General features: G+C 41.6%; 1 protein-coding gene across 4 annotated transcripts in view; it reads left to right on the top strand.

The window, feature by feature from the left end:
- SCAI (suppressor of cancer cell invasion) overlaps positions 1 to 25,852 on the top strand; it is a 110,242-nt gene that overhangs the window by 24,383 nt on the left and 60,007 nt on the right. The gene's annotated exons all lie outside the window — the stretch shown is intronic.

Genomic DNA, 25,852 nt, shown 5'->3' with positions numbered 1-25,852 from the left:
TATAACGCACACAATTTCTCACCCGTGTTCATGCTTACCATAAAACTATTGCCATGGATCATCAACAGGTTCAGCCATCACTGGGATTTTTGGTCTGTTAGCATCCAGTTTTTAAGTTCTCAGCCAATTTCAGTTTTTTTACAGAGATGACTTTATGAATTACATCCATGTGGCAGCATGGGCTTTCAGCTACTAGTTTGCAATATAATTTGTCACACTAACTTGAATCATTCTAAAAACTATAGAAGGCAGTGGGAGTTCAAGGGTATTGTTACACATGTAGCAGATGCAGTTTCATGGAGCCACACAATCAGAACTTAATAAACAAACAACTATCTCTGATGTTTCAAGCAGCGCTTATGGGTTAAGTGATTTATTGTAGGTGACATGATGGAAGTGGGTCTAGAGAGGGAGTGGATAGTGGCCCTAGGGACTGGTACAGAGATGGCATTCCCTACTTAATGAGCACAGTGAAAGAAAGCACTGATGTTTGTGAGAGAAACAAATAATGTCCGTGCCATGTGTCGATGCGGTGGAGTGGCTTGGGATAGTGCCATGACACAACTGAAAAAGTAAGGAAGGGGCAGAATGGTGGAGGATCTTGAAGGAGCAGAGGTTAATCTTGAGTTTAATTGAAGGGAGAGACAGTGGAGGGATTTATAGGGAGAAGAGCAGAACAATGGGGAAGGAAGATTGTTTTAGCAGCTGTATTTGTAATTGGCTCTGGGAGAGTTGATGTGGGTTGAAAGTTAGAAAGTGGGAGGTTGGAGTTGTTGAGAAACTATTAGTTTTAGCTGTGGATTTTAGAAATGTTCTGGAGGCAGAAGAGGCAACACTTGGATCTCGCCTAGATGCGAAGGGCAGTGAGTAAAGATGATTCCCAGGTTATGGGGGGCCTGAGGGATGAGGAGGATGGATTTTGGTATGTTCAGCTGGGACAGGGATGCGTGATCAGGAGCTGACACCCCCCCCCCAATAAGTTTATAAGTTGCTAATGAGATTCAAAGGTGGAGTCAGGCTCTCCCATGGTATCTGAGATCTCTATCTTTCCTGCTAATGCTGGCTTGGAAAGACAAATGTGTCAGAATGAAAGGAGTGAGAAGAAGAAAGCTGCAATGGTACTGTGAGGAGTTTCTGGTTCATGTGTGTGTGACTCAAGGTTATTAGGACTCTGAGAGAGGTTCCCAAAAAACCTAGCGATGATGATGATGATACCCTTCCTGTTAATCTCCACGGAGAGCAATTTAATTTTGTTTTTTTTTTTTCTCCCCTTCTTATGAGAATCCAAGCAAGGAGACTTGTACCAGCAGGATGGTCTCGAATATTTTGGTTGCTGGGAAGCGGAGCAGTTTTTTCTCCTCCCTTCTCTCCCCTTGACCTCACTGTTTCTTAAAAATAAATAAATAAATAAATGTGTTATCTTTCTGATCTGAGCTTGTGCATGTACATAGGGATAAAAACTGAATGAGACGTTAAAGAATAACTGTTAAACTTATGTGCAATGGTCTGCTGTGGCACAGACGGGCGTAACTCAGGCAAGGTGGTACAGCAAATTCATGGTAATGCTGTTCTTAGAACTGGGAGTCAAGACTCCAGTCTTGCACTCGGATCACATTTCTTCCCATAGGGTTATTTTTCGAACTCGATGTACAGAATTTTAATCAGAGCTCCTTCTGAAAAGTTTGAGCAACTCAAGATAAGACTTTATCTCAGGTTTGTTGCAACAGTGAACTTTAAAATTCCTGAGAGCCAGGACATCTGATAAATAAGGTGATTACTGCTGTATGCTGAATCCTGTGTCAGCGATGCAAACACTATCCTTACGGCAAAGACTAATCAATACAGCTAAACTAATCTGGTTTCGCTGCTTGATTTTGCTTATTTTATGCCAGTTTGCTAAGCTTTTGAGGTGAAGTGCAGACAGGAAAAGCCCTCTTTCCATGTGGAGAGTATCCTTCATGCACACAGACTAGATTTGCATCCATGATTTGCTCTAAAGGTTGACTGCAGGTTACCAAGGGACAACACTAAAAGTTCAGTAATTGAACTACTGGAGCCTGAAATAAAATGCAGACACTTTTTTTCTAATTTTAGCCAAAGAAGCTTCAAGGGGTCACATTGATCAGTTCCCTTTGTCATAGTAAGTTTCATGTTCATGACCAGGCTGATATTCAATATTTCATCTTCTAATTAAAGTGGCCTTTTTAAAAGGGCCAAGTTCAATAAGTGGCAAACGAAATACCACTCCAAGCCAGGCAGCTGCAAAAGATGAACCATTCTGACATCATAAACCCAAGGCTAGGAAAAAAAAGCACTGGGGCTGCACTACCCACAAAATATCAAGCACTGCAGAAGAGTGTGTTACCTTGTGACTTTCTCTTTAGCTTTTTGAGGCTTGCAGAGTGTTTTCTCTGTTGGTTAATTTGAACTCTCATGCGTATTTCTGGTCTAGAGAAATAAAATATTTCAAGAGGATTAATAAGCTAGATAAAGCAGTCTTTCAGGTAATGACCCCCTGAATCGATAAATTCCTGTCTTCCTTGTATGTCTTCTCTCAAGCTTTCCTTTGTTGGGTTTATCTCTGTGGGCTTCTAGGCCCAGCTCGATTTCTGAAGTTCCTTCTTAACTTTGATCTTGATCCCATGCTGCTTTGGCTCTGCCTTGGCAGTCCATCTCCTTGTGCTAGTCACGGTTCACGTGCTACCTCTCCATTGGCTACTCCACTGTGATGCGTGAAACATGTTTTGAAATGCCTCTGCCTGTTTTTATGGGAGGCCAGTTCCATGCTGAGGGTATGAGGGTATGAATCTGTTGCTGAATAAATTTTCTCTGGCAGCATTCTTCTTACCTAGTTGATAGTATCTATTGGTGGTTCTCAACCTTTTTGGGCTCAGGACCCACTTATAAACCTTGGCCTGTGGTGACCTAGTAAATAGCTTTAGAGTAGAAAAAATCTGGCTTACTCAATGTTTCTTATCCACAGTATATAATATACCCATTAACATAACAAGTACTAAAGTACACTGAGAGTACCATAGAAGTGGCTCCCACAGGGCTGGCTAGGATTGGCTCCAGGTGTTGCAATCTCAGAGGTCCTAGCACAACTCAGGTTTGACCTGGTTCCCCTGACTGGGGGTCAGCCAGCCCATATTTGTGGGGTGGCATTGCAACCTGGGTTGCAGCACCATTCACTCAAATTTGCCTTGGCTGGATCCCCTTCCTCATGAAGGAGGGACAGCTGTGCTAAACCTGAGTGATGCTGCTACACCATGCACCAGGTCACAACATCCAGAGCAGGAAGCTGAGCCCAGCCAGCCCTATGGGATTGGAGCGGCTGCTGTGGTGTGAGTGCTGGGCAGGCTCTGCAGGACTGACCACCTCCAACTACCACTCTGGGCCTCCCAGACAAGACTGACACATTTTGGAGAACCAAATTTGGGTTGCAACCCATACGTTGAGAAATCCTGGTGTAATGACACATGTCCTAAACTAATGAAGGATGTTTTGTTGCCTCAAACTGAGCTGCTTTCTGCTCTGTGTGACTCCTAAAGATTACATAGCACTTACTGTGAGAGTGGGGGGTTGGCTCCAATGTAGTTGGCTAAAAAGAGTTTATTTTCCCACTGTTGTGACTGCTGGCCTCCACCCTAAAGATGATTGAATTTCTGTGATCCCATGTGCACAAAGTTTGGGATCCTTCAGGGTGAAAGAGGCTATACAAATCTAATGGATGACTAACCTAATGTAGTTCATGCGAACGATTCTGGACACACTTAGTTGGAACACCTGCTCAAGTGGAAAGTCCTAAAGATCTGATTTTTATCTGAATATTAGTGAATGTCAGTTCTGCTCAAAACGGTATTCTCAAATACTGCTTGGTGAAACTAACATGCTAAACATCAAGATTCAAAGGACAAGGTGTGGGAAGTAATACTTTTTGTCAGGGCCGGCTCTGTTTTTGCCATCCCAAGCATCACACGGAATTGCAGCTGCAGACTACAGAGCAGTAAGCTTTACATCTGTAGCTGGTCAGTTGCTTGTAATGATAGTTACAGATAGAATAATGGAATACCTGGAACATCATGGTTAAGTTTACAGGTTTTGGATGGAAGTTCAGTAAATTTCATGGTAGAGATATGAGACAAAACAATAAGTCACAGAGAGGTCACAGGATGTAGTTTTGCCACATCAGCATACTCAGGAGTATAGTAGGGGTGCTGAAAGGTAAGGCCTGGGAGAAGGGGCAGTTGGAGAGTGAGCCCACGTTGCACTCACCCCACAGTGGAAGCTCCTCTCCCACAGCATGGGGTCTGGGCCCAGCTCCTTGCTCTTAACATTGTGGCCTGGAAATCATGAATTTGAATAAGTCAGTGACAATTTGGAAATGTCTATAAAACACATTTGATTAGGTCTCCAAACCAAGTACCGGTTCAACTTGGTGCACAGGCTCACGGTGCCACTCAGGTTTGTCTCTCCCAACCCTCTGTCCCCATCTCCAGCGGGGCAGATGGGACAAACCTGAGTGTTGCTGTGACCATGTGCACCAGATTGCACTGCCACTTAATTTGAAGGCCTAATCAAATGTGTGTTTACCGCCATTTCCAAATTTTCACTGACTTATTCAAGTTCACAATTTCCATGACCTACATGGCAAAATGTTAGCTGTAATCATGATGTGATTAGTTCTAACCTGGTTGGTTTCCATAAAGGAAAATCATGCCTCACAAATCTTAGTTTTTTTGAATGGTCAAAGTAGTGACTAAAAGACAACCAGTTGATATAAGTTATATCGACTTTCAAAAGGCCTCTGAGGTTCCTTGCAAAAAGCGACTAAAGCGACTAAAGCGACTAAGGCATGAGGTAAGAAGGAAAGTTGTGTCATGGATCTAAAACTAAGAGTAGAAATAAATTGTCAGTTTTCGTTATGACAAGAAGTTAACAGTGGAGTGCCTCGAGGTCCTGTGCTGTTAAATATTTACTCTGGAAAAGGAGGATGAGCAGTTAAGGGGCAAAATCTGCAGGTGGCACAAAATTATTTAGGTTAGACAAGTCCAGAAAAGATTGAGAAACTTCAAGCTAGATGAATGGGCAGTGCTGTAGCAGAGGAAATTTAGTGTTTGATAAAGGAAAGTTAATGCACACTGGGGAGAAAAACTTGAACAATTCATAGACCGTAGAGGACTCTAATAACCAGTCTGAAGAAAAGATCCTGGGCATCATTGTGGATGGCTTAATGAAAACTAAAGTTCAGTGTGCAGCTGTGGTCAAAAAAGCAAATGATGTCCAGTTCCATATGGAATGGGATGGAGAACAATATGGAGAACATCAAATACCACTCCAGTATTGGTCACCCCCTCTTGAAAAGGATACTGCAGAGTTGGAGGAGGTTCAGAGAAGGGCTATAAGAGTGATCTAGGGGCTGGAAAAACACTTTTACAAAGATTTTTACTTTATAAAGAAGATGATTAAAATGGGACATAGTAAGTATACAAAAGTGAGTGGTCTAGAGACGGGAGATCAGAAACTTCTTGTGTTATAAGACAGGGCACAGAACAAGGGAAAACTCAATGAAATTGGAAGGCAGCAAATTCAGAACTGATAAAATACATTTTCACACAATGCACAATTAAGCATTAATTGCTATGGTGTACTGAGGGCAAGAATGTAGTAGAATTCAAAGAAAGATTGGACATTTATATGGATAACAATATCCTGAGCTAGATTTACTATAAGGAGTTACGTTAGTATGGCAAAACCTCCCGCTTCAGTTTTTAAACCAATCTCTACCTAGTAGGGATTTGGACAAGGCTTCTGGAGATGGATTATTCTACATCTGCCTACTACAGGGTATCTTCTTCCTATGAAGCATCTAGTACAGGCCACTGCTGGAGACAGGATACTGGACTGGATGGACTTTGGGACTGAACTGGGCTGGCAATGCCTCTGTTACTATGAAGTTGTCTTTAGTTGGTTCTGAGTGGTGTTTATCCAGGTGTTAAATGTTTCTGAATTATTGAACGCTGCTTTATTAATGCAGAAGTTGCGATACCAAAGTTTAAAAGAAGAAATGCTGATGAAATGCAGAGTACCATTTTTTTTCAGTATTGTATTTTTTCAACTTTTTAAACTGCTCCTTACAGAAGTGGACTTTACTCTTCTTTGGGAAGATAAGCTGGCCTAGAGGATGACCCAGTTAAGAGGGATCTTCTGTAATATTTTACACCTATCACCTGAGGATCTCAAAGCACTTGATATGATACAAATCTTCCTAAATAGGTTATTCTATAGATAGAAAAGGGAAATGTTCTGAATTTAACTGTAAACGCACAGAAATATTCCTTAGAAAGGTCTTTAAGGGAGTTTTTTCTGAGTTTTTCAATTTTGCAGCACTTTGGGTCTTTCACTGGTGTTGTAGTAATCTACTGTTATACTTCTGCTCCTCCATAAACTTCCCATTTTTCTTAGTCTTTTGGCTCTACCCACCATGCTGTAGTTTTTTCACCAATTGCCTGTTGTAAATAAGAAAGTTATAGAAATTAATCTCAGTGGTTTGAAACTCAGTGATCTCTTCCCTTCAAAGCATCCTTTGACAAGCCCTGTTATCAGTGGAACATCATTGGATGGGAATTTGCTTGACCTTCAAGGTTTAAATTGCATTTTCAAAGCATGCTGCAAGCGTACATGAAAGATAAGATAATAGCAACATGATTTAGCAACATTCATCAGAAAGATTGCATTTGACATGGACAATATTCTAGCAGATCTAGTAATCTGCTCTTAACCGTTAGTAGAGCCAGGCCTGCTGCCCGCTATCCACTGCAAATACTGCCTTCACCAACCTATGTCTATAGCTCTCATGACAACTGGACTTCATCCTAGCCTGTCAGGTATGTGTGTCCATGCCTAAGGGTATGTCTACGGGTATGTCTACATCTACAATTTTGCAGCGCTGGTTGTTACAGCTGTATTAGTACAGCTGTATAGGGCCAGCGCTGCAGAGTGGCCACACTTACAGCAACCAGCGCTGCAAGTGGTGTTAGATGTGGCCACACTGCAGCGCTGTTGGGCTGCTTGCAGGGGGGTTCGGGGAACATGAGAGCAAACCGCGGGGAAGGAGAGCTGCTTGCAGGGGGGTTCGGGGAACGCGAGAGCAAACCGCGGGGAAGCAGGTCTCCTTCCCCGCAGTGTGCTCTCGCGTTCCCCGAACCCCCCTGCAAGCAGCTCTCCTTCCCCGCGGTTTGCTCCGGTGTTCCCCGAACCCCCCCGCAAGCAGGTCTCCTTCCCCGCGGTTTGCTCTCGCGTTCCCCGAACCCCCCCGCAAACCGCGGGGAAGGAGACCTGCTTGCTCGGGGTTCGGGGAACGCGAGAGCAAACCGCGGGGAAGGAGACCTGCTTGATTACCAGAGGCTTCCTCAGGTATGCTGGGATACCTGCTTATTCCACGGAGGTCAAGAAAAACGCTGGTGAGTGTCTACACCTGATGACCAGCGCTGGATCACCAGCGCTGGATCCTCTACACCCGAGGTTCGACCGGGTGTACGGCCAGCGCTGCAAACAGGGAGTTGCAGCGCTGGTAATGCTCTGCAGATGTGTACACCACCTAAGTTGCAGCGCTGTAACCCCCTCACCAGCGCTACAACTTTGTGGTGTAGACAAGGCCTAAGTGTGGTACATGAACTACATACACAGTCTTATCTCCCAAACACTTCAGAAGGAAATGAATGCCTCTGATTTCTCTGCTCCATGAGCGGAAGTAAAATACTGAATGAGCGAGAGTGGGGGATAGAGCTCTCCCTGTATCTTTTTATTGTTAAGATTCTGAGAATTGCTGCTCTTTATTTCTTCTCTTCCCTTCTGCCCCTCCCAACTCTGATACCTGCCAGAATGCTATCCTCCTTTGAATACCTTCTGCTCCTCCGTGTCTCCCTGGTGATCCTGCCATATGCCATGAAGTGGAGAATTGTGTTTCTGCTTGTGAAGATTTACAGCGTTACTAGCAGCCTGTAGATGGTACAGTGTGAGATGGGCTTGGTTTTTCAGAGAATACGACCCTACCCCAATTAGCAAACTAGATCCTTTTGACAGCACTCTGCCTCTGACAGTGCTCTGCGTTACATGCTGACAGTCTAAGATATTCTGTTCAAATACTGAGTAGAGGAGGAATTCATTGCGGAATACTTGTGATTGTGGTGAGACATGATTGTTTTCCCTTCTGTTAGTCCCCAAAGTTTGACTGGGTCTCAAATAGCACTAATGCCACTTGATCTTTCCCTTTGATCAACCTGACAGCTGTGTTGAGGATTAATTTAGCTAAAGCTTGTAAAGTACATAGCCTTATAATTGGTTGTTAATAATCTATACCGTACCAGGTAGTGGGCTGGACAGTCGCTAATCCACTGTTACTTTGAGATCCCCTGGGAAATCTGCAGATATTGTGGTTGTCACTTGAGACCCAGTGTATTTGTACTAATCCTTGTTGGAGACAGAGCTCCCCTGGGAGCCATGGTCCTGTAAATTGCCTGTCCCTCTGATATAAAATAGTTATATTAGAACCTGCATTAATGTAGTTGGAATGTTTGTGGATTTTACACTGTGTGTTTTCAAGATATACTCTTAGGAGGATGTTGAAGATAAGTGGTTACTTGAGGCTGCATTTCATGAAAAGTGCATTTAAAAAAAATCTGAGTTTAAGGCTGTTGAGCATTGTGTATCTTATTTTAGTGGAAGTTTGAAATTTGTGGAATAAATACATTAAATGACAGTCACGTGGCTTGAATGACAGGGCATAAGCAATAATTTCTGAAAGACTTTCTAGTTTTTTTAATGAATGCTAACATTAAGGTTTTCTCATGAGACTGTTTGTTTTCAAACCTGAAACCTTCGAAGTTTAGTGTATGTATTGTGTACTTTTGTAGAAGGAAGAAAGTGTGTGTGTATATATACCAGGTATATGATGTGGCCATACTTTGTGCTGCTCAAAACCTGCATTTACGCATCTAAATCACTCTTGCCTTGAGTCTTTTCATTAGAACCTAAGCTGGAACAAATGTGCGATTTAAATGGTTAGTAACTGGAATTCTCTGCCTCTGACAGTAAAGGGCCAAAGTGTCAAACCCAATGATGGTATGCTAAGAACAGCACATTCTCAGGTGGCCATTTTGGAGACTCAGTTAAAGCACTGCTAATGGACAGATAAAATTCTTACATTCATATTTAGAGAGTATTGAAACTGCCCAAGCAATGAGGGTCTGGAAGGCAGGAGACTGCTGACTTTCTTTGCACCACACTTCAGAAAAACCAACTCTGTTGTTCTGTGTTAAGCCATCACTTCTCTGCAGCTTCAGAATCTGCATGTCACTGTGTCATCCTTGCAATTATCTCCAGTTCCTCCCTTTATATAGCCCTAGGAAAGTGCTCTTTCTTATCTCTGCCCTTTCAGTCACTAGAGACTTTTCCACTCCCAGCTTCCCTCTATGACAGGGGTTCTCTAAGTGGGTGTCAGGACCCATGGGGGGGGGGTCACAACAGTATTATATGGTGGGGGGGTGTCCGCAAGCTGTTAACCTCCACCACAAACGCTGCTTTGCTGCCAGCATTTATAATGGTGTTTAAATATATAAAACAGTGTTTTTAACTTATAAGGGGGGATTGCACTCAGAGGCTTGCTATGTGAAAGGGGTCACCAGTACAAAAGTTTGAGAACTACTGCTCTGTGAAATACGCTGTTCACTTTTAGAACAGCAATAACTCCTTATGGAGTGAGGCTTTATTCCTCGCATAAGTACACCTCTACCCTGATATAACGCCACCTGATACAACACATATTCAGATATAACGCGGTAAAGCAGTGCTACGGGGGGTAGGGGACGGCTGTGCACTCTGGCGGATCAAAGCAAATTCAATATAACGTGGTTTCACCTATAACGCGGTAAGATTTGTTTGGCTCCCGAGGACAGCGTTATATCAAGGTAGAGATGTATTAGATGTGAGATAATGACCACTTGATTCCAGCAGGCTGCTGGATAACTGGATGCCATATTTTTGGCTGGATAACACATCTCTGGCTAAAAAGAAGCATTTAGCCCATTTGTGTATGCGTGTTCTGTCTTTCTCCTAGCCAGCCTGATTCCCTACTACCATGTGCAAAGTAGGCTTTGCATTGGAAGCTTGAGTATCGCCCCCAGGCGAACAGGGAGCACACAGTGTTTGTTTAATCAATCGCTCCCCCTTTCAACTTAACCTGCAAAACATCAGCCAAATACAGCAAACCACTAGGAAGTGGAATTGTGTGTAGTATAAATGCCATAGAGCCTTTGAAAATATCAGCTGGCATCATGAAGCTATCCCTCATCAAGCTGAACTGCTTTGCTGAAATTGATCACCTGCAGGATGCTTGTGAAATCCTTCTGCCCTGGGAATTGCAATGAGATGTAATCCTACAACTCATTAAGCAAATGGAGTGAACTAGAGAAATCTAAAGTACTGTGTGTTTGAGACTATCTTGGAAAGGACCTGACATGTCCTTGACAAGTCTGATTCTTCTGCTTCATATAGACTGAGGAGTTAGTGAAGTCTTTGAGAGAGAACAATAAAACTGTGTTGAAAGTATCCATTTGCTGGCCTTTTATGGTCAGTGTTTTAAGCTAATGTTTCAACAAGTGTCTGGGGTGTGGGGGCGGGAACGGGCTGCAGGGAGACCAGAGCCAGCAGTGTAGAAACTATTCCTCTAAGGAACGACACGTGCTACGTTTTAGAAAATAATCTTTGCTGGCTCCTGACGCCTATCTTTCATTCTGGTACTTCATGGGTTTGTTTTTCTCCCTTTGCATAAAAGAACCTCTGGCTAACTTGTGTCACAAATCATTCTAAAGTGGCTGGTCTCCTAAAACCAGCACGCTGGGCTATAGGTCCCTGTGTGGCACAGATCTCTGCGGTTATTGATAGAGTCAAGAAATGGGAGTTTTATACTGTGGCTATATTTTATTTTTCATTTAGTTTTTGCAGTTCTAAATATTCCAGAGGGAATTGTAGTGTGCTAGCAAAAGGAGAAGGAGCCAGAAGCTGGAAATGGGCGACGAGGTGGATCACTTGTTCTGTTCATTCCCTTTGAAGCACCTGACATTGGCCACTGTCAGAAGACAGAATACTGGGCTAGGTGGACATTTGGTCTGACCCAGTATCACCGTTCTTATGCGAAGTGTAGCTATACTCACTTCCTATTTCTCATGCAAATTCTTCCTCCTGTGTGGCAATGGCATTACAACGCACTGTGTCTTTAGCAAGGAGAATAATTCCTCCCTCTCCTCTGAGCAGCTTATGATAGTAGCTCTGTGTCTGCACTGTACCAAAATGCTGCCTTATTCTGTGAATGAGAAGCCAGTGCAGAATGAGGTAGGTGGAGCTGGCTGTTCTATTCTGATTAACTCTATCATTATTTTCCGCCCTCTTTCTCATTTAACTGCTTTCATTCTTTTCCTGCCCTTTTTATTTTTCTCTTCCCCCTCACCCCCTTTGCTTTGTGTTCAGGTTTATGTCATGGCTGAGTGAAACCAGGACTAACAGCGGCAGCACTCATTTTATGTCTGTATTAACTCAACCATAGTCTTGAATTTGGAATCCGTGAAATAATTCTCTTCTGGCAGCTCTCTTCAGAAATATTTTGCAGATGGAACTTGTCATGCTTGTTACAACCCAGCTTTGCCTTCTTTGTTTCCTCATTTGTTGCTTTTTTCTTTTTTTTTTTTAAAATCCTCATTTTGTTTTCCTAGTTGTATCTTTTTGCTCAATTTTGGAAGCAAGATTCTGCTTCCTCATGTATCTGTTGTTCCACTTGATCATTATACAGACGCCACAGTATTAAATTATTTTATTTTTATCGTGAAAATAGGCTTGGCTCTTAGCTGGAAAGAAACCAGGCCAAACCATGCAGAATTCATGCTAACATTTTAAAACACAACTTTGCCCATTTTCAGTAGGGTTTTATACTGCTCCCTGTAGGCCAATACATATATTGCTCAATTCAGAGGTAAGTAATGTGATAAATGGGGCCTACCCCAAATTCACTGTCCATTTTGCTTAATTTCACTGTCATAAGGTTCTAAAAATAATAAATTTCATTATTTCAGCCATTTAAATCTGAAACGTCATGGTGTTGTTGTACAGGTTCTGACACAAGAAGAAATTGTGGGGAAATCGCAATGTTATTATAGGGGGGTTGCAGTACTGCTACCCTTACTTCTGCGCTGCTGTGGTTGGTAGAGCCCTGCCAGCAGCAGCACAGAAGTAAGGATGACGTGGTACAGTATTGCCACCCTTCTGCCTGCAGAGCTGGGCCCTCAGTCAGCAGCTGCCACTCTCTGGCCACCCAGCTCTGAAACAGCTCAGAAGTAAGGGTGGCAATACTACAACCCCCCTTTTGCGTCAGGATGCCTGATTTGAGAAACGCTGGTCTCCCCTGTGAAATCTGTATAGTATAAGGTAAAAGCACACACAACACCAGATTTCATGGGTGGGGGAAGGAGACGAGATTTCAGAGTCTGTGACGTGTTTTTCATGGCTGTGAATTTGGTAGAGCCCTAGCGATAAATGATGAGGCAAAAACTTGCTACTAGTCATCATAGGTATTAGCATCTAAGTAGACGTTTTCCAGTGCCGCCGATCCTTGGTGCTGGAGGAACTGGTTTTGGTGACTTGGTGTGTGCTGTTCAATCTTCTCTTTCTGTCCCAAGCTGTTATATGGTTAGAAAGCTGCCCTGTTCCACTCCAGGGGTGGCTGTGGTTCAGCATTGAGTGAAGTGATCCACATAGTACATAAATTGTAAGGTGCTTTAGGGTTCTTGGGTGATGGAAGGCACCATGTTCAATAAATGTAAGATTTTAAATTTGGATCATTCTGGCAAAGAAGAAAAAATAAGCTCCTTTTTAAAATTACTGAGAAGTCAGTGATTTGATTGCTCTAAGTTTGTAATGTGCTTTAAATATACAAAGCATTAACTGTTATATGCTTGTTTCAGTGAAATTGCCACCATTTGGCAAATTGGTTAATATGGATGTTAAAATTACTTGGTGGTGTGCCCTTCTCTTGCAGAACATTGTGTTGAACAAAACATGAACTTTGGAAAATCAGGAAATGCACAATTGAGGATATACATGCAACCTTCATGCTGTCCTCTTTCAGCAGTGCCACAGTACACCCTGTTAAAACACAGATCTTTGCTCTGCCAACCTCGCAGTTGCTGAAATGTACAAGCTCTTCACCTCCTTTTTCAGCTTATTCTCACCCACATGATTCTATCTAACACTAATAAAGGATAAAAAGGGAAGGAAAAAAGTAGCCCCCGCCATCTTTCCACTGATCTCCTGGAGCTGGCAGTAGCGAACAGGGATTATTTGCATGCACTTCAGGTGCAGATAGTGTGTTAGGTGCTGGATGTACCTGTGCTAAATGGTGGAGGCAATCGTTGGGCCTGCTTGGCAGAGGTGTGTTTGTGATGTGAGGACATGTAGATTACTTTGAGGGGTCTGACAGAGCTGTGATTATCTTATGAGGGAGTCTATGATTTGTGCACTTAGATGTGTGTGAGCAAAGGGAAGAGCTGCAGATGTACCTTCAGGATCCAGTAGGCATAATTTCAATCCAGAATTGTGTAGGTTATGTCAGTAGGGGGGAGAGACAATTCAATGTGGGGAACATTGGCCTGCTGAACCCAGGGTTGTGAGTTCAATCCTTGAAGGGGTCATTTAAGGATCTGGGGCAAAAATCTATCTGGGGATTGGTCCTGCTTTGAGCAGTGGGTTGGACTAGATGACCTTCTGAGGTCCCTTCCAACCCTGATAGTCTATAGGGCTTTTATTATAAAGATTATTAGTCAGCAGTGAGGTGGAATCTGAGAGGATTATAATGCTTTAATTATGGTTAAAAGAAAGTGTAGGTGGAGGTGTCCTGTGAGTAAGTGTAAGGCAGTTGTAAAAGGCTGTGAAGTGGTTCTTAAATTGTACATGTGGTATTCTTTCTGGGGACTTGGATAAGTATATGAATGTATGCTATGATATGGGACCTCTTGAATCTTACTCACTGGCCCTTGATGCTGTATGTGTCTGTTGAGGAATTGCTTGAAGAGGGTAGAGGGAAGGTGACATGGATAACCTCTGCCTCAATTTTACCCTTACATAGTCTTTAGATGGAATCCCATGGATGAGAGTAGATGGATTGTAAAAGGAGGTGAAGAGCATATACATTTTAGAAACTGAAGGATTGGCAAAGTAAAGGTAGATGTGTTAATGCGACGTATCATGGCATTCCAGAAAGAGGGCAGTGTTAAGGTAGCAGGGCAATACAAGGCTTGCCTATCTACAGGAAATAAGAACACGTTAAATATAACAGGGACAACTTGTAGCAAGCAGTGTGAGTTATTAAATCTTTATTGTTCAGGTGTACTAAGGTTCAGACTAGAAACATTAATGGCAGGGTATTCACTGGGGGTAATGGCATCAGAAGATCCCCTCAAACTAGCTAGGCAAGCATAAAGTGGCAGCATCTTTTCTTTATTGGTGCAATTGAATCCCCCAAAGACTTAGTGGGTAAGTAAAGACTAACTTGGGTAAAAACTGACTGACTGAGACCAATTTGACCTGAATCACAGCAATAGTTTGATCTCTATCTCTGCGCCAAAAAAACCCCACAAAAACCATACTTAGCATCTTTTTGGAAAATGGTTATTTTTGAGGGCTTATCTACTGGAACCCGTAGCTCAAGTAACCCAAAATTTGGATCACTAACCTTATCTTGCACCCTCCTGAGGCACACCAGATTTCAAAGAAATCTGACCGAGCATGTCAATGTTAGAAGACTTAAAGGGTTGACCTTTAAACAGAAATCTGATGCAACCTTAACTAGACTGGCAATAATGTTCTCTTGCACACATCTCTGACACAGATATGGTACATACTATACAAGCAAAAGATGCATATAGTGAACAACATTTTGCAAATTTGTGGACAAGAGACTTGTTGAGAGAGCTTGGTTTTAACCATGCCTAGAAAGGCTATGCTTGTTTGGAAGGTGCACTGGCAGTCGGATTAGATTTTAAAAAACAAAACCAAAAAAAACTGGTTTACACAAATGTGAGACTTCTCTCCCATTATGGGCCATACAACAGGATAATATGACAATGATTTGGCATTTATTACAGCTCTGGCTCTCATTATGGGTCTTAAGCCCCTCTCACAGTGCTGTGGGTGAAAATCCACTTTGTGTGCATGGCTTAATTCGGAGGTAGGTACATAAGAGCCTCATTTTGAAGAAGCTGAGCACCTCCTGTGTGGTGTTTATGGGATATCAGTGTGTTCAGAAATCAGGCCCAAGTAGAGAACGTAGTGTGGAATAAGGATTACTACAAGAAACAGAGCAAGGTGAATACAGAGCTCAAACTTTGACTACTTGCGTGTGCTGTAGTATGTTGCATCGACTGTCCGCAGGAGAGGGAATGAGTTACCAGCAGCAATACTTAAGTCATGCTCCTTACAAAGAGAATTTAGTGATGTTGCAGTGTCACAGTCCTTAACGGGACAGTGTCCATTTTCATGGACACATGCTGACCAACTTTTATTTTATTTTATTTTGGTTTAGTTTGCACAATTTGTAATTGGTATACTAGAGGTGGTACCTGGCCAAGGAACAGGTATATTGAGAACACTTGGACTATCATGCCATCATACGCATCATTAAAATCCAAGATCTTCGTGAAGATCGAAGGAAAATCGCCCTTAGAATGGAATAGCACATCTCATTTCTAAAATTCTTAGAACTTTTAATTTGATAGATTTATTCCATGTAGGCAACAGGAGAATTCTAGGAGAGAAATGACTTTTGGTCACTATGGTCCGTATCTGTGACCTTGAAATGAGAGGCTCTGAATCCAATTCCTTAACACCTAGGACTGGTCTGTGATCTCTGAGACATACTGAGGAAGAAGGAGGGCAGCTAGGGACTTGGGGAGGAATTATTTTTAATCATGGTACTATATATCCTTTTGATTTGTCAGAACCTTAACAGAAATGGAGTGGTTTCATAGCACGCAACAATAATCCAATAATAATCAGTTGAATGCAAGACTGACAGGTAGGTCAGTAACTGCAAGGTGAAGTGAGTTCAGCTGTGGGTCCTACAGTTGTTCAGAAAGGTGCAGGTGATCTACAGACAGTTATAGTAATAGATAACAGCCTGCCCTTGTTGTTCAGTAAGTAGAAAATCTGTCTTGTATCTGATAGCCTTTCTCATTTCCTAATTCCTGACAGAAGCTGTCAAGTTATTTGTTTGCACTTTCCTCGGAAAAGGATGCACAGATTTACATCAAACCCATTGCTTCATCTTTACCTATATTGTCAATGAATATTATACTGGAAATGGGGTCCTTTACATAATTAGCTGATGCTTCATTAAAATCTTTAAAAACAGCTTTGTTTAAGCTAGGGCTGTTAAGCAATTAATCACACACGATTACAAAAATGAATTGTGATTAATAAATCGCACTGTTGAACAATAATAGAATACCAGTTATTTAAATATTTTGGATGTTTTTTACATTTTCAGATATATTGATTTCAATTACAACACAGAATACAAAGAGTACAGTGCTCACTTTGTATTCATTTTTTATTACAAGTATTTGCCTTGTAAAAAAAAAATGTATTTTTCAGTTCACCTAATACAAGTACTGTAGTGAATCTTTGTCATGAAAGTTGAACTTACAAAAGGGTGTCATCAGGAGGAGGGAGAAAACTTGTTCACCTTAGCCTCCAATGATAGAACAAGAAGCAATGGGCTTAAACTGCAGCAAGGGAGATTTAGGTTGGACATTAGGAAAAAGTTCCTAACTGTCAGGGTAGTTAAACACTGGAATAGATTGCCTAGGGAAGTTGTGGAATCTCCATCTCTGGAGGTATTTAAGAGTAGGTTAGATAAATGTCTATTAGGGATGGTCTAGAGAGTATTTGGTCCTGCCATGAGGGCAGGGGACTGGACTCGATGACCTCTCGAGGTCCCTTCCAGTCCTAGAGTCTATGAGTCTATAAATGTAGAATTAAGTAAAAAAAACAAAAAACCTCTGCATTCAAAAATAAAACAACGTAAAATTTTAGTGCTTGCAAGTCCATTCAGTCCTCCTTTTTATTCAGCCGGTCACTCAGACAAACAAGTTTGTTTATATTTGCAGGAGATAGTGCTGCCCGCTTCTTGTTTACAGTGTCACCTACGCTAAAGATTTATGTCCCTCCATGCTTCATCCACCATTCCAGGGGACATGCGTCCATCCTGATGATGGGTTCTGCTCAATAACAATCCAAAGCAGTGCGGACCGAAGCACGTTAATTTTCATCATCTGAGTCAGATGCCACCCGCAGAATGTTGATTTTCTTTTTTGGTGGTTCAGGCTCTGTAGTTGCGGCATCTGAATTTTGCTATTTTAAGACTTCTGAAAGCATGCTTCACATCTTGCCCTTCTCAGATTTTGAAAGGCACTTCAGATTCTTAAACCTTGGGTCAAGTGCTGTATCTATCTTTAGAAATCTCACATTGGTATCTTTTGCGTTTTGTCAGACCTGCAGTGAAAGTGTTGTTAAAATGAACAACATGTGTTGGGTCATCATCCGAGACTGCTATAGCATGAAATATATGGCAGAATGCAGGTAAAAGGGAGCAGGGGACGTACGATTCTTCCCCAAGGAGTTCAGTCACAAATTTAATTAAGGCATTTATTTTTTTTAATAAGCATCATCAGCATGGAAGCATGTCCTCTGGAATGGTGCCTGAAGCATGAAGGGAAATATGAATGTTCAGCATATCTGGCACCTAAATACCTTGCAATGCCAGCTACGTAAGTGCCATGCAAATGCCTGTTCTCACTTTCTGGTGACACTGTAAATAAGAAGAGAGCAGCATTATCGCCTGTAAATGTAAACAAATTTGTTTATGTTGGTGATTGACTGAACAAGAAGTAGGACTGAGTGGACTTGTAGGCTCTGAAGTTTTATACTGTTTTGGTTTTGAGTGTAGTTATGTAACAAACAAAAATCTACATTTGTAAGTTGCGCTTTCATGGTAAAGAGATTGCACCATGGTACTTGTTAGATGAATTGAAAAATACTGTTTTTGTTCATTATTTTTACAGTGCAAATATTTGTAATAAAAATATATATACTTTGATTTCAGTTACATCACAGAATACTATAATTATAAAAAATGAATGTAGAAAAAATCCGAAATATTTAATAAATTTTAATTGATATTCTATTGTTTAACAGTGTGATTAAAACTGTGATTCATTATGATAAAATTTTTATCACAATTAATTTTTTTGAGTTAATTGCGTGAGTTAACTGCAATTAATTGACAGTCCTAGTTTAAACACTAGCATGCCGCTAAATCTTGTTTTCTTACATATTATTGCTAGGGAAACTTATTTTTTTGCATTAAACCGGGTCTTTTCTTTAGCTCCTTGCTCTGATGTCTGAATAGTTCAACGGCAGCTAAATGTGGTGTTTCTGAGATAGCGTTAGACCCCCTGGGATGCTTGGCATTGTGTTTATGGACATGGTGTGTGCTACTTTGCTCTTGCTTCTGTGTTGATTGACAACTGAACTGGAGGAATTGGCCTGGCAGATGAATTAAAGGGGAGCAGGCTGCCCCATCCCATTAGGGAGACTGTGTTGACAGGATGCTCTATAATAGGGGTTCTCAAACTGGGGGTCACAAGGTTAATATGCGGGGAGTCACGAGCTGTCAACCTCCACCCCAAAGTCCCTCTTTGCCTACAGCATTTATAATAGTGTTAAACTAAAAACATGTTTTTATATATTTATAAAGGGGGGTTGCACTCAGAGGCTTTCTATGTGAAAGGGGTCACCAGTACAGAAGTTTGAGAGCCACTGCTCTATAAGGTATCAGCTGAACTATGAATGTCATTGACAAGTAAGAAGTATCAAAACTGCGGCTGCGGCTGTACTTAAATGAATGCATAGCAAATTGCCTCAAACTGACTTAGAAAAATTAGTCTTGCTTTATTTACCCAGACCTTCAATTGCATTATTGTTAAATGAGGAGGGGAATAAACAGATGAAACCTTCCAAACAAAAGATCCTGTTTTCATGAAAGTATTCCTAGTAATTAAAATAGGTGCTGAGAATTACATAGTCTTTTTCAACAGAACATTTGTTTCCCATAAAGCATTGGAGGCTCTTTCAAGCTTTTTGGAAAGGTCCTTTGATGTCCTGAAACTGGGGAGACTATTGGCTATGTTTTTGTTTCTGCTTGTTTGGGATCCTGATACTTTTCTCCCAGTGGACTCGTTATGAATGATTTGGTTTTATTTTTTGGACTCATTCCCAGGTCTGGGTGGTGGTGAAAATAATGAACCAGGGCCCTCACAATTCTTTATTTTGTTGACCTGTTGTGTTTTTAATTGCTTCTGATTTTGACAGATTTGTGACTCCTAGTGGAAAATGTCATCTTTATGGAGACTAGAAATAACAATGAATATTTCTTAAAGGATTCTGTAAGTATTTGCTTCCTCATTTGAAGAATGAGGTTTACAGATTGTTCAGACTAGAGATGGTTTGAGAAATTAACCCAAACACAGGGATGTAATTGTGCATATTTTTATGATTTCATTTAATCTGTATAGATTTCAGCTGAACTATTTTTATATCCTAATAAATTAGCCTGAGGTGGGGATCTTAGGAAATTCACTTTCTGTATATTAATAGTATACTTTTGTCACAAAGTGCTTTACAAACATTAACAAAGTTGGCAAGTTGCACCTTTACAGAACAGGAAAGCACACATGAAGTCCGTGGTGTAGCCAGGTGTTGAACCTGGATCTTTCGATGCCTGTGTCTTCTGTAGAGGACTTCCTCTGAAAACTTTGTATAGCTTTACCATTAAGTATCTAGTTCAATATACACTGAATTGAAAAGAGATTTGCTAGGGTTTTGTAAAATATGTTCAAAGAGAGTCCAGTCCTTTCTTTTCCTTTTCCTTTCCTTTTTTTTTTTTAATGTGTGCATTCATGTGATAAAACAGTATGAGATAAATAGGAGCCAAGTGGAAGATATTTTGAATGCTTAGGGGATGTTTTCTTGGCAGGAAATGTTGTATTGAGACCCTTTTGTGTGTGCATGGTTTTTAACAGTTTTTTTTACTTTTCTGTTAAAATCATGCACAACCTAAAAGTTAATATAGAGCTGAAAAGTTGTGCTATGAGAGGTTTTAAACACAGTCTGGCAACCATTTGTGTGTTGTGTTTTGGTCTGAGGGAGGGGTGTGTATGTGTAAATAGAAAATAACTCCACCAACCACTGGATGCAGAGGAGCTTTATTGTCACACTATTTAAATAATCTAAGCTCCCAAATGGCTGCCTTTGTCTCATTTTCTTTCTTGTATTCCTCTCTATTGTTTTGAGACTTTTTCTTTGTCCTGTTCAGTAGTAATTTCAAGTGCTATACCTGTGAAGTTTTTTTCCCTTCGTTTCTGTCCTAATTTGTCTTCACCCTCATGTCCTCCTTGCTAGTCAGTACATAATTACAGCCTTCAGTGAGATACTGAGAATGGAGCCCCAAGTTCCCACTGTTGGCTATCCTGGTCATTTAACTTCTCTTGGGGGAGGGGAGGCATGAAAATAAGAGAGAAGATTGTATTTATGGAAACCTTCAGTTCTGCTCTGAAATTTGAAACCCAATAGTAACTGGCTTATATTTTCTTTTTGCTAATTTCATGCAATTTATAATAGCTGACTCTCTTGGGCATTCCACTGTGGCAGAGGAAATAGCCTCTCTGCTGCTAGTCATAACAGTTTGAATGTTTAGAAGTTAATTTTTCTGTAAAATACTTCCTTTATCCATCTGTGCATTTTTCCCCCCTTTTTTCTGAGCTCCTTGTTTTCCTGCTCTGTAGTGATGAATCACAGTAGCACTCTTCATCTTCCCCCATTTTACTACACTTGTCTTTCTCTGTGTGCTCATTCACAATGACTTTTTTCTCACATTTCTGCAAGAAAATTCTGACTCTGCTTCTTTCTGTCCATATCTGTTTTTTCTACCAGTGGCTGGTTTTTTGTTGGGTTATTAACACATTAATTCTTGCAATTGGTTGGCTTCTCTTCTAAACCCTTCTCCATACATCCCAGTCTTTCCACCAAGGTCACTTATGGCAGTGTTTCCCTCCTCTTTACATTCTAATGTACTCCCTCATCTCCCCACTACTGGGCTGGGGATAGGTTTTGTGCTAGTGGATCTCCATTGAAGTTCCGAAGAAACGCTTACAAACAGTATAATTCAGTAAACCATTCCCACTGTGCTCAAATTTGCTGCAGCTAAACCCATTAGAGATGATTGAAACCAACAGTCCATCATAATATTAAAAAAACTATTGATTCGGCATTACCAAAACCCAGGCTGTCTTTGATTGCCCCCTGGGTGAGCAGTGGGAACCGCTAGCTGGTGTTCTCACTCAAATAGAGTTTGAGAGTGGTACATGTTAATGTAACAGGAGTAATAAAGTATGAATTTGGGAATACAAACTTCAGAGTTACAACAGGGAAGTTCATCTTCTGCTAAAACACAAATGCTTTAACATTGTCTCTGCACTTTTGCTAAAATACAAACATTGTGTTTCCATTTATTCAATTGCTGGATACTTCAGGTCAGGGGTAGACAAACCTTCTGAGCCACATACAGTAATTTTTCAGATGTTCAAGAGCTTCAAGCCATGCACAACCTGCCCTGCGGGACAGTGCCTACCAGGGTGTGGAGTTTCTGCCCTGCAGGGCAGCATCTGCTGGGACACAGGGCTTCTGCCCCGACATCCCCCCCATCCGCATATTGCTAAAGCCTTTAGTCCCACCACCCTGCTGCAGGGCAGATGCCCTGAACTCCCTCCCCCTCCCCGCGTAGTCTGGTAGGCGGAGAAGGGTGGGAAAGCGTGGGGGGGCTCTGTGAGCTGCACTTTAACTGTAAAGGAGCGCTGTGTGGCTCAGGAGCCGGGCTTTGGCCATGCCTGCTTTAGCTGTTTCTAATATTCTTTCTCCTCTAAATTACCACTTAATGAAAATTGCGAATTGCATCTTGGATCTGCCAGATAAATTGGTGTTAATGGGAAGCGAAGACCTCATCATCAAAATAAAGTCATTAAAAGATGGAAGAATTAAGTTCCAGAAAATGGAAAATAGATGCCCCCTTTCTGAAGGCTGTGGGGTCATGGGCATTTTAGCGCTTTGATTTATTTACCTGTACCTGATGAGCTCCTGGTTACTTGTCATTTATCACTGTATTCTATAAATCTAAGTATAAATCATGTAGCCTGAAAGAATCCATCAAGATATATTAGTATGTATCTGGTGTGGCAGAATACTTTTTATGTTCAGAGTGACCACAGTCCCATATGCAAGTATAAAAAGCATTTGATAGATTCTGGGCAATGTAATCTACAGGTATGTTTAAGATCAGAAGGGAGAGGATTTAATGGTGCGTGGATTTTCAGCATTGAGTTAGCTTGGACTGGTACAATTTTACAGAGCGTATTGAAAATTCTGTTCATTTTGTGAGGACTATTAAGGTGTCCAGTAGAGAACCTAGAAAACTAAAGGGCATCACAGAATGTCATTTAATCCCCCCCATATGAAATTTAAGACCCTTTGGTTTTAATTACACATTTAAATGTTGTTTTCCAGTATTGACCCTGCTGCTTGTTGCTGTTGGTGATTATATTTTTCAGCTTCTTTTTCTTAATTGAGCCTTACCTCTGCAACTGATTTACATGGGTGCTACAATCTCAATCCTCTATCTGCTTCAGCCCTTCATCCTCCTTTGCAGCTGTTGTAACTTTACACAACAGTTTCACCTACATTGTGCAGTTATCCTCTGTCGGCTCTGCTGTTAGGCACTTCTTGGATAACACTTTGTCTGGAACCTCACCCTTGACCATTCTGCCATGGGTGACCCTAAGGGAGTACATGAGCCCAGGCAGCATCTCTGGGTCACTGAGACGCGCAAGCCTCTCCACCACTACAAGGTGGTGATCCATGAGTGGGGATCAGAAAAGAGCAAACTAGCCAGTGAAACTTCACCCCCTCAACCTCAATGGCTGTGCGAGAGAAAGATTTTAGGAAAGTTGTACTCATTCTCCTGCCTGAGCTGAGACCTTGTGTCTGGTGCAGTCTTGACATGGTGGCCCAAGCTCAAATGATCTCTTATCAGTGTCTGTTTTTATGCAGTTACTGGGTTTTGTAAAGGTTTGGGAGCTAGGACTAACAGGTGTAATGTGGATTTGTTTGAGGTGAGGGTAGGGTACCAAACTCCAAAGTCAACGAAGAATGAAACAGGCTGCAGAGTGGTTGGGTGTAGGTTAAATTATATTCGTGGACTTCACTTCTCAGGAAGCAAGATTACAAATGGAAATCTTCCTCTGACTGTTCTGCTGAAGTGTTGCACAACATTTCACGACTTTAAAAAGAGAGTGGCTCGGAAGGGAACAGTAGCATTTATTTGGCCACAGAATAATCTGTTATCTCTTTTCGCCTGTCCCCATACCTTCCCCCCTTTTAAATATTTTGAATAGTGTTGCAAATATGGTTCCTGCTGCATGAGTGATTGTTTACTGGATATAATTGTTATTGCCCAAATCCAGGTCATTATCCAAATATTGGTTTTGGTTTAATAGAACAAACGTGCCCAAAGGCAGACCTTTCTGAGTTTGATCCTGCACTCAGGGTCCTGTTCAATGGACTGTGGGGTGGCATGGGCTAAGCCTTTTTCAGTCCCTTTAGCTCTATGTAAACTGTGTCCTCTTACACTGTGTTTTAGCCCACATATTAATTTTGCACATTTGGATTGTTGACAGAGCTACAGAATGCTTTGCAGAGCTACCCAGCGTGTTCCTTCTTTGATCTCAGACTTGGGAAGGGTTGTTCCATAAAATACAGTATCTGTTCACTGCAGCTGACTTTTTAACATCACTCATTTGTTTTTAAGTTTGTTTTTTAAAGTATGTTTTTTCTGTCCTGAGTTAACAGCATTGGAGGCTGAAGGCAGCTCTTCAGAACTGGTACAGTCTCAACCCCTGCTGTGGAGACACTATCCCTGTGGATGAGAGAGGTGGTTATTTGCATATCCATTAGGTACTTGGCCTCTCTGCTGAGACTGGCGATGAGCAGTAGGGTGGCTAACTGTAGTAATGTGTACTTGTGCTTTGTCCAGGCTTTTCTGTGAAGTGCATTGAGACTAGAAAATCATTTGGCATCGGCCGGCAAGTGGGTATGGCTGACTTGGTTGGTAATCTGTATTTAAAATGGGCCTATCCACAGGTCTGAATGTCCATATGAACTGCATTGCTGAAAGTTATACAGCAACCCTGACTGAACAGTGACAGGCCAGGCAGCATTACCTGCTGTGCCTGGGGAAAGAGGGCGCTTATTAGGGCTGCTAAGGGAACTCTGCCTTTCTGAATATCTTTATGAAATACCTCAGGAATCATCCCCAAACTTACACTTCCACTGAGAGCATTTAGGACAGTCTGCAGAATTTTATAAGGCTGGGTGGCAGCATGCAGAGCATCCAAGGTTTGGCAGCTGTGGAGTAGGCCTGTGGAGATTCATATATAAATTTTACAGAGCAGAAAAGACTGTCCTGAGGCTTCACTGCTGCTATCTAACTGTGACCTTTAATGACTAAAGAATGACTCTGGATGTCAGTTTAGTATACATTGCACATGAATTATACAAGACAGCACAAAATATCAGTATTGAGGGATTGGGCTTTCTAAGACCTTTTAATGATGTAAAAGACTCCCCCCATCCCATTAATTTAAAGCTAAGCTGTTTTCCTGTGTCGTCTCTGTCCTGAAAAGCAATGCCCTGAAACCACTCAAACTTTATAATCGTCCCTCCTCCTAGACAAAGCTTAGGCTGTTGGTTGGGCTCGAGAGCATCAGTGTCAGGCTTGGCTGCAGCATACATAAGTTCTTGAAGCTGCAAGTAGGTGGTAAATTGAATGTCACTGTGCAGTGGCCCAGTGGTAATGACGCTTCAGGTCCCTGCACAGCAGCAGAATGTGCTCCTCTTCCTTCTTGCACTTTTTTACATCAACAAAATCTGTGATCAAGGCAGATAGATTATGCTGGCTTCACAGCTTCTTTCTGTGACTGTAAAATGTAAGTCTTCCTCCATTGAGCACAAAAATATACGGTTTTAAATATCATTAAAACATGAGTTCCTGCTATCTAATCCCTCTCCTCCTAGCATGTGTGCGCACACATGCACAATCTCTCCCAGGATGTGATATAGCATCAGTAGACTAGACAGAGCAAATGGGCAGTGAAATAGATTCCACAAGGGGACAAGATCCAGACATCATTGCAAAGATTTGGGAGCAGGATAGAGTGTAGCTGTCCCAAATGTATCTTCATGACTTACGGGTCTTTCCTGGACTGACTCTCTGATAAATTCTCTCCCCTCAGCCCTAACAAGCTGTTATGATTCAGAGATTATTATATTATCTCGTACAGGAAGGATTTTGGTCTCTTGGGGCCTTTCTGTGCTGACAGTTTTGTAGTTTCATTTTTCAAACTCCTGTCTTAGAGAGTGAAAGTTAAAAACACACTGTTGCTCAGAGTGGGTCTAATTGCAAATGTTAAATACAGGGATAGCTGTTGTGCTTGCCTAATCGAGGGCTCCTGATGTTGCACCCATGGAGCTGAACCAGTGTTCATAACCGTTTGGATATCTTGTAGTATCCCTATAGACATTAAAAATTTAAGAATTTTGAGGCAGCAAAAAATCAACTGTATACATCACTGAGTTAAAC

The sequence above is a fragment of the Gopherus flavomarginatus genome, chromosome 17 (assembly GCF_025201925.1).
Source record: "Gopherus flavomarginatus isolate rGopFla2 chromosome 17, rGopFla2.mat.asm, whole genome shotgun sequence".
Lineage (NCBI taxonomy): Eukaryota > Metazoa > Chordata > Testudines > Testudinidae > Gopherus > Gopherus flavomarginatus.
The sequence above is the reverse complement of the archived record's forward strand: the minus strand, read 5'-3'. Positions and strand labels throughout refer to the sequence as shown.